General features: G+C 42.2%; 1 pseudogene; it reads right to left on the reverse strand.

Moving 5' to 3' along the window:
• Positions 1-6,393: 6,393 nt before the first annotated feature.
• On the reverse strand, positions 6,394-7,785 carry LOC100581127 (annotated as a pseudogene).
• Positions 7,786-10,103: the final 2,318 nt, after the last annotated feature.

Below are 10,103 nucleotides of genomic sequence, written 5' to 3' on the forward strand. Positions count from 1 at the left end.
TGACAGTTGAAAAATTACTGCATACAATGTTCACTCTTCAGGGAAGAGTGCACTAAAAGCCTAGACTTCATCGCTATGCGATACATCATCAAACAAAACTGTAGAAGATTGGTCAGAGTGGTGGGAGAAACTATAGGGAAAGGAGTAGGTCTTCTGAAAGGTTAGAAGGCTCTGCATAGCTTTGGGGGAGAATAGATGAAGGCAGCTGTTCTCTAGCCCTGAGGCAGAGGGCAAGGAGTAGGTACAAGGGAGTGTAGGGGAATTTATCTTAAACAGGTTTGTTTACTTATGTTGACCAGGAGCTAAACTTTTATCATCCAGGCTTCATGAGGTTCCCTGAAAGAGGAACAATAAATGTTAATTACCCACAGATTGTGTTTGCTCCAGGCTTAGGGCATTGAGCCCACACTGAATAAAGGCAAGCTTCTCAGGGCTGCTGCACTTTGGCCACTAGAACCCATCAGTCCCCTAGCTGCTCTTAAACTGCATACCTGTGTCTGAGTACTCCTTTCATCTGTAGGCCGGCCAGGGTCCATGAGACAGACCCACCACAAAACTGCACATATACCTTGTGAATCTATAAAAATTAATTTTTTTGATTAAATTATTTTAATTTAAAAAATTTAATCATGTTTTTGTGATAGTGAGAGGTGACAACGTGTTAGCAGCCCTCGCTCGCTCTCAGTGCCTCCTCGGCCTCGGCGTCCGCTCTGGCCACGCTTGAGGAGCCCTTCAGCCCGCCGCTGCACTGTGGGAACCCCTCTCTGGGCCTGTCGAGGCTGGAGCCGGCTCCCTCGACTTCCAGGGATGTGTGGAGGGAAAGGCGCAGGCGGGAAACCCGGCTGCGTGTGGCGCTCATGGGCCAGCACAAGTTCCAAATGGGTGCGGGCTCTGTGGGCCCTGCACTCTGAGCAGCCGGCCGGCGCTGCCGGCCCCAGGCAGTGAAGGGCTTAGCACCCTGGCCAGCAGCTGCAGAGGGGGCACCAGGTCCCCCAGCACTGCCAGCTCGCCCGCGCCACGCTCAAATTCTCACTGGGCCTCAGCCACCTCCCTACAGGGCAGGGCTCGGGACCTGCAGCCCACCATGCCCAAGCCCCCACCATGGTGGGCTCCCACGCAGCCTGAGCCTCCCCAATGGGCACCGCCCCCTGCTCCGTGGTGCCTGGTCCCATCAACTGCCCAAGGGCTGAGGAGTGCAGGAACATGGCATGGGACTGGCAGGCACCTCCACCCGCAGCCCTGGCACGGGATCCACTAGGCGAAGCCAGCTGGGCTCCTGAGTCAGGTGGGGACTTGGAGAACTTTTATGTCTAGCCAGAGGATTGTATATGCACCAATCAGCACTCTGTGTCTAGCTTGGGGTTTGTGGATGCACCAGTCAGCACTCTGTATCTAGCTAAACTGGTGGGGGCTTGGAGAACTTTTATGTCTAGCTAAAGCATTGTAAATACACCACTCAGCACTCTGTGTCTAGCTCAAAGTTTGTAAACGCACCAATCAACACCCTGTGTCTAGCTCAAGGTTTGTAAACGCACCAATCAGGGCTCCATGTCTAGTTAATCTAGTGGGGACTTGGAGAACTTTTACTTCTAGCTAGAGCATTGTAAATACATCAATCAGCAATCTGTGTCCAGCTCAGGGATTGTAAACACGCACCAATCAGCATCCTGTCAAAATGGACCAATCAGCTCTCTGTAAAATGGGCCAATCAGCTCTCTGTAAAATGGGCCAATCAGCAGGATGTGGGTGGGGTCAGATAAGGGAATAAATGCAGTCAGCCAGAGCCAGCAGCAGCAACCTGCTTGGGTCCCCTTCCACACGGTGGAGTCTTTGTTCTTTTGCTGTTTACAATAAATCTTGCTGCTGCCCACTCTTTGGGTCCGCACTGCCTTTATGAGCTCTAACACTCACCACAAAGGTCTTCAGCTTCACTCCTGAAGCCAGCGAGACCACTAACCCACCAGAAAGAAGAAACTCCGAAAATGTCCAAATATCAGAAGGAACAAACTCCACACACACCATCTTTAAGAACTGTAACACTCACCGGGAGGGTCCGCAGCTTCATTCTTGAAGTCAGTGAGACCAAGAACCCACCAATTTCGGACACAATGGTACTAGTTTTGGGTAGTTTTGTTGGTTTATCGTTTAGTGTTTTTGTTCATTCTTTTCCCACTCAAGAATCACATCTGGAACTAATAAAATATGATCACAAAATACTAATCTTTGGGCCAACATCAAGATTGAAGGGAACTTTGGAGAAATCTATTTTGGGAAAGGGCAAGGGAATTTCTATGTAGCAGCAAACAAGACAGCAACTATGTAGGTTGTATTATTTTGCTTAAGTATTTACTACTAGATGTGCTGGTGTGAACTCCTCTGCAGGAAAGGGGTATTCCTGCAGAGAATTACATATACTAACCAGAGCCTCCTAAGAGAAGAGTGCGCTTCCCACTAGAACTCAGCCTGTCATTGCCTGCTCCATTATTGAAAGCCACAGGATCTATCACTCCAACAAGTAAAGGCATAGCACGGCTATATGTGGCCTGAAACCAGTGCAGTTTGGGTGACTGTATTTTTAAAAAAAAAAAAAACAAAATTGTGACTATAAAGCTACAAGTGAAATTGCTTATTTAAAAATGAAAAAAAGAAGTAAAAAAGTTACAAATTTTAAAAAGCTGACAAAGTTATCAAACATCACAAAGTCCAGAAAAATGCATAGTATTTAGACTGACACACATCTGTAATATTTTTTCCCATATATTTCTGGTTACACATGCTTTGTTTTTTTACATGACAATGATTTTGTAAAAAGAGAAAAAGTTCTTCCTAAAGAGAAAAAAATAATTCTTTCCCTTAACCTGGTTGATCAAAATTTATATTTTCATTATGGACAGTTTAGAAAAGTTTACTTCAACCTCACAACCCCTGATTAGTAATTTCTGTACAGTGACAAGTCATACATACTTTGAACTTATGGCACTTATTAACTAATTTATCGTTGATGTCCGTGTTGCAATGGCCTACTGAGGGTTCTATGTTGGATGCTAAAACTCAGCATCCTAATGCAGGTGATCTGGCACAGTGAATGAGGAGAAATATTCCTGGAAGGCATTCCAACCGTGAGACAGCTAGCAGTAATTCATGCACAAAATGATGGCAAACTACATAAATAGATCATCCTAAACTCACACTAAATGTATATAAAATTCAGTTTCCCCTTCACGAAGATGTTCTTAGTGACAGATGTTTTGAACCGGCAATTCCATTTCCAAAGATCTATCCCAAATATACAATGGCAAAATTATTAAATAATTTTTGTGCAAGACAATTATTTTTAATAGAAAAAGGCTGGAAACAACTTAATTGTTATTAATAAGGAGCCGGTTTAATAACATAAAATACATCCACAAATGGAGTACTCCGTAACTGCAATAAGAAATGAAGAAATCTCTATGTTCAGCTATGTAGCCATCTCCTAGAAATGTTAAGAGAAAAATGGAAGTTGCAGAATAGTGTGAAGGGCATGCTACCTTTTAATCTAAGAAGGTGGGAAATAATATAAACATATATACATATTTGGCTCATAAATTTTATTTATTCATTTATATTTATTTAGTTAGTTTTGAGACAGAGTTTCACTCTTGTTGCCCAGGCTGGAGTGCAAAGACACGATCTCAGCTCACCGCAACCTCCGCCTCTCAGGTTCAAGAGAGTCTCCTACCTCAGCCTCCCAAGTAGCTGGGATTATAGGCATGCACCACCACAACTGGCTAATTTTGTAGAGACAGGGTTTCTCCATGTTGGTCAGGCTGGTCTCCAACTCCCCACCTCAGGTGGTCTGTCCACCTTGGCCTCCCAAAGTGCTGGGATTACAGGCGTGAGCCACTGTGACCCGCCTGCTCATAAATTTTAAATGGAAACATAAACCAAAAGTTTATAAGACTATACAAGAGAAAGAACAGGGTGAGGATACAGGGGCAAAATATACTGAATATACTTTGTTTTGAAGATGTGACTTTGAAGGCTGTAACTATTTATCGTAAGTTTAAAACAAAATTAAACAGAAAGAAAGCCCCTTAAAATCAAAAGCAAAACTGAAACAAAAGAAACTGTGTACCATGCAAATAATTATTTCAAATGACTTTAAAACACAACAATTTGGCCGGGCACGGTGGCTCACGCCTGTAATCCCAGCACTCCGGGAGGCTGGAGTGCGTGGATCACGAGGTCAGGAGATTGAGACCATCCTGGCTAACATGGTGAAACCCCGTCTCTACTAAAAATACAAAAAAATTAGCCGGTCATGGTGGCGGGCGCCTGTAGTCCCAGCTACTTGGGAGGCTGAGGCAGGAGAATGGCGTGAACTCGGGAGGCGGAGCTTGCAGTAAGCCGAGATTGCGCCACTGCAATCCATCCTGGGTGACAGAGCGAGACTCCATCTCAAAAAAAAAAAAAAACAATAATATTGAGCCTATCTGCCTAGTGTGATATATCATAAAAAATAACTGCAAAGAAATTCTTAAATTTTTCCACTATCATATTGATAGTAATAATATTCTTTAGATAATTGTGATACTATTATGTGTGTAAAATTCACACATGCAAAACACACACAGCCGGATTGATCACGTAATAATTAAGTCAATGTAGTTAGGATGTAACCTAACTACACTGACTTTCAGCAAAAGTGAAAAGAAATCATAAAATATTATATTCAAAAAGGTAAAACCCTGTAACATTACATTTCAATTGGAAATACAGTACTTACTTATTTTTCTTTTTAAAAATATGTTTTTTAGCTCCTTCCATTAAAATAATCTAAGAAAAAAAAGATCAGTCACCACTTCTAATGCCTTAATAGCAATTTCTAAATTCTATTTCCCAAGAAAGGAACAGGGCTCTTCAAAAAATAGTCGATTCAAGGCAGAGGACAGAGAACGTACATGAAAGCCTAGAAAACCTTGTTGTACTAGAAAGTAAAAAAGCTATAAAAGATTATTGAAGCTTTACCAATAGCACTCAGAAGCAAATTCAATTTAAGAATCCTTTAAAAAGAATAAAAACTGCGATATATTGAAATACATAGAATCTGTTTAGAAAAATAACTTCATTATAATATGAAAAAATCCCACATCTGTCATGGTTAGAGAATGTTAGCAGAACAACTCATTGGTCTGAAACTGATAAAAGGAAAAAATCATACATAATGTGCTAACATACTCATGAAACAATGCTGGCATGAACACAGAAAACTATTAAAGATGGTTACATCTGGCTCAGCACAGTGGCTCACGCCTGTAATCCCAGCACTTTGGGAGGCCAAGGCGGGTGGATCACGAGGTCAGGAGATCGAGACCATCCTGGCTAACATGGTGAAACCCCATCTCTACTAAAAATACAAAAAAAAAAAAAAAAAAAAAATTAGCCAGGCGTGGTGGCGGGTGCCTGTAGTCCAGCTACTCGGGAGGCTGAGGCAGAAGAATGGCGTGAACCTGGGAGGTGGAGCTGGCAGTGAGCCAAGATCACGCCACTGTACTCTAGCCTGGGTGACAGAGCGTGACTCCGTCTCAAAAAAAAAGATGGTTACATCTGAGAGGTGGGCCCAGGAAAAAGGGGGGATGAAAAAGGAGATTTTTTACTTTTCACCTATACCCATCTACATTGTTTGACTTTTTCTCAATACCATCAATATTGCCTTTAATATTTTTAAACTTATTAATTTTTTAAAAGAAATAACTTGGAAAAATTGATGGATAGTCGAATCCATGATAAGTTACTCAGAGAAGTTGGAACATATATCTGGTGAGAATTCCTAATATTTTAAGAAAACCAACCATCTTGTCATTACTCATCCTTGTACCACCATCAGAAATTCAGTCCTCAACTCTGTGACCCCAGGATCGATCCACAGAAGCAATTTAGGCTCTTGAAATTTTCTTCCTATTCCTTTATCTCCCAAACTTTATTTTTCCTCATTAAGCTTTGTTTTAATGGGTCTCAAAATTCTGTGATAGATTCTTGGTCAAGTTGTTTCCATTAAAAAGTACTGATTTTAAAAACTAGTGACTTAAAACTGCCACACACACATACACACACAAATCCACAAAACATTCTCCTTTCCTTGTGAATTTTTTACAATGCACTGTTATCATTAACCAGCCTTTATTAACCTTAAATGGTCCATTGAAACAAATAATTCTGAGACCGTTCTTCCACCACTGATTAAAACCCATTTATGCCTAGTGTTCCATTATTGGAACGCTAAGCATGTGGGAATTATTTATATCCTACTGCTCAAGCTCATTGCCAAGGTCTGAATGCAAAAATTCAAAAAAAAATGCAACCTCAGGCATAAAGGGTGAAGACCGGCATGGCAGGTATTAGGGGTAATACTCATTTAACCTTCCGAGCTTTCTGGGCAGGCTTGGTGACCTTGCCAGCTCCAGCAGGCTTCTTGTCCCCTGCTTTGATGACATCCATAGCAACTGTCTATCTTATATCACAAACAACAAAACAACCCAGAGGAGTATTGTGAGAGAAGCTCTCAACACACATAGGCTTGCCAGGAACTATACCAAAAATCGCAGCATCACCAGACTTCAAGAATTTAGGGTCATCTTCCAGCTCCTTACCAAAATGGTGATCCATCCTTTCCTTCAGTTCAACAAACTTGCAAGCAATGTGAATTGTGTGTTAATCCATTACAGGGGCATAACCAACACTGATTTGGCCTGGATGGTTCAGGACAGTTACCTGGGCAGTGAAGCCAGCTTCTTCCATTGGTGGATCATTTTTGCTGTTACCAGCAGTGTTGCCACAATGAACATCTTTGACAGGCACATTTTTGACATTGAAGCTTACATTGTCCCCAGGAAGAGCTTCACTCAAAGCTTCATGGTACATTTCAACACATCTTTAGTTGTAATGTTGACTGGAGCAAAGGTGACCACCATGCTGGGTTTGAGAAACCCAGGCTTTGCTCAGCCCACAAAGATAGTATCAGTACCACCAATTCTGTAGACATCCTGGAGTGGCAGATGCAAGGGCCTGACAGTTGGACAAGTTGGTGATGGGACGCAATCCAGAGCTTCAGGCAGTATGGTCCCACTAGCATTGCCATCTTTACGGGTGACTTTCCATCCCTTGAACCAAGGCCTGCGAGCACTTGGCTTCAACATGCTGCCACCATTCCAACCAGAAATGGACACAAATGCTAATGTGTCAAGGTTGTAGCCAATTTTCTGAAGGAAAGTACTGATTTCCTTAACTATTTCCTTGTATCTCTTCTGACTGTAGAGTGGCTCAGTGGAATCTATTTTGCTAACACCAAGGATTTGTTGTTTCACACCCAGTGTGTAAGCCAGGAGAGCGTGCTCCTGGATCTGCCCATTCTTAGAGATGCCAGCTTCGAATTCACCAACGCCAGCAGCAACAATCAGGACAGCACAGCCAGCCTGAGATGTGCCTGTAACCACGTTTTTGATAAAGTCTCTGTGTCCTAGGGCATCAATGATAGTCACATAGCACTTGCTCGTTTCAAATTTCCACAGGGAGATATCAATGATGACATCAGGCTCAGGCTCAGCTTTTAGTTTATCCAAGACCCAGCCATATTTGAAAGAGCTTTTTCCCTCTCAGCAGCCTCCTCCTCAAATCTTTTGATGATTCTTTTGCCAATACCACCATACCACCACATCTGTAGATCAGATGGCCAGTAGAGGTGGACTTGCCTGAACCTAAGTGTCCAATGACGTCAGTGTTGGTTGGAGTCTTCTCTTTTCCCATTTTGGCTTTTAGGCCATGTTTTTCATGATACTTGTGTTCTAGCAGCAAATCCATTGTGAAAACACCCAAACTTTATTGTAATGGATGCTTTCCAGCTTTCTCTTGGCTACTGATATTGAAGGTGCATCCCATTTTTATGTTCTAGTCCACTTAACAAATTCTGAATCTCTCATCCCTGTAACTTTTAAATATCTATCTCCCAAGTCACTATCACCTGTTAATACCATAAGTATTTTTCTTTCAGAGACTTTATGACTTCTTGCAAAGCATCATTTACTCTAGTTTCCTCTTAGGACTCTAGGGCTGACTATCTAAATAGTATAATGTTGAGCTCTTGGCTGTTTCCTACTTCTTCCCACATATATTCCATTCCACAGGATACAGTCCTTCCTAAAAGACAGAAAATACTTTGATGCATATAATATATACAGTGTATCAAATTGAAAGTGCATTCCTGGGCTTCTGAGTCCCAGTCTTTGCTAAATGTCTTTGGGGAAATACTCCAAAAACCCTGAGCCTCAGTTTGTTTTTTTTCTGTTGTTTTTTTTTTGTTTTGTTTTGTTTTTGTTTTTGTTTTTGTTTTTTGATGGAGTCTCACTCTGTCACCTAAGCTGCAGTGCAATGGTGGGATCTCAGCTCACTGCAACCTCCACCTCCCAGGTTCAAGTGATTCTCTCACCTCAGTCTCCCAAGTAGCTGAGATTACAGGTGTCTGCCACCATGCCCAGCTAATTTTTGTATTTTTAGTAGAGATAGGGTTTCACAATGTTGGCCAGGCTGGTCTCAAACTCTTGACCTCAGGCGATCCGCCCACTCTCGGCCTCCCAAATTGCTGAGATTGAATTGGTGGTTCAATGGTAAAATTCTCGCCTGCCAAAGTGCTGGGATTACAGGCATGAGCCACTGCATCTGGCCCTCAGTTTCTTTATACATAAAAACGGGTAAAAGATGACCTACCCACCTCATGGATTTGTTATAAAGATTTAAGGAAATAATATTTGTAAAACCTAATACAGAGAAGGCACTCAAATATTGTTTATTATCATCAATTATATTCTACCTAAAGCTAGGCAAATAACACAGCAGTCATTTTCACATTGCTATTCTAATTAACATTCTTTCCACAAAGGCCAGCAGGCATGGGAACTAGCCCTGGCCTTCTAACCTCTGGAATTCAGTAGTGGAATTCCATCTAAAGTCTAGAATGAAATTAAACTTGATGGGTTTCATCTTTATTCTCTTTCATATATGTCAACCACTGCCAACAGCCATCATGATCTCTGCTTCCAAAACACTTCAGGACTGATCAAGCAAACTCCTGCTGCACTAGGGGTAAGATTTCCAGGGATTTGAGGTTCAAACACAGGACTGTGGCATGCTGGGGAGATCCCTAGATAGTATCACAGCAACTGCCATAGGTACAGAAAACAGTCACTGAGGAAGCAGGAGAGGTGTGTTTCTCTTTTCATGTGCCTCTCTCTTCACTTACAGAAATATTGACAAGGAGAAAAGAAGCGCTTTGCCAACCAAGCAGAGTTTGTGCTGAACAGAACACTTGACCATGCTGCTTCCAAGTCTCTCTCATGCTCTCTGCATAGCCAGGACAAAGACATTCAGATGGACGGTCAGGGCAGGGAGAAAGGAAAAGAGGGGAGAGAAGGTGGGAGTGGGACGGAGATTTAATTCCTTAGCCTAATGTGTTTTATTCCTTTTCTGAGAATAGAAGACTGAGCTCCGGTCAGAGCTGTTGATCCAGGACCCCTTGACACTCCATTTTAAAATCAAAGTATTTTGAAACAAAACTTCCTTAATGAGCACCTGGAAGTAGGAATGAGGAAGACCGTTTGAGCGGTTTTCTTTTCGAGTCGAGTCCTTTCTTTTCCGAAAGCTACAGACTCAATGACAATAACTATCTGTGGAATAAATTGAATGAATTCATGTCTCTCTTGTTTTCCTCTAAGAAACCTTCCAGAATCTGACACTCCAATTAACCAAGGTATCTCTTCTTTTGCTGTGTTCATCCTTAACACACAAACACAAGTGATTGTCAAAGGTGAATACAATCACACAGCATGCTTTTTGGCCAGAAACTTTGATGCCACATGTAGAAATCACATAGAGGGCAAAGATTTAAGTTCCAGGGATTTTGGAGATGGTGCGGGTGAAGGAAGGGGAGGAAGGAGATGGTGTTGATAGTACAATAACATCTAGAAAACAGGCTTTCCAACTAGAAAAGCATGTGTTCAGATCTCAGCTCTTCCAATTACTGCCTCTTCAACAGAAATAACATAAATAATGGCCAGGCACGGTGGCTTACA

Source organism: Nomascus leucogenys, chromosome 22a (assembly GCF_006542625.1).
Source record: "Nomascus leucogenys isolate Asia chromosome 22a, Asia_NLE_v1, whole genome shotgun sequence".
Classification (NCBI taxonomy): Eukaryota; Metazoa; Chordata; class Mammalia; order Primates; family Hylobatidae; genus Nomascus; species Nomascus leucogenys.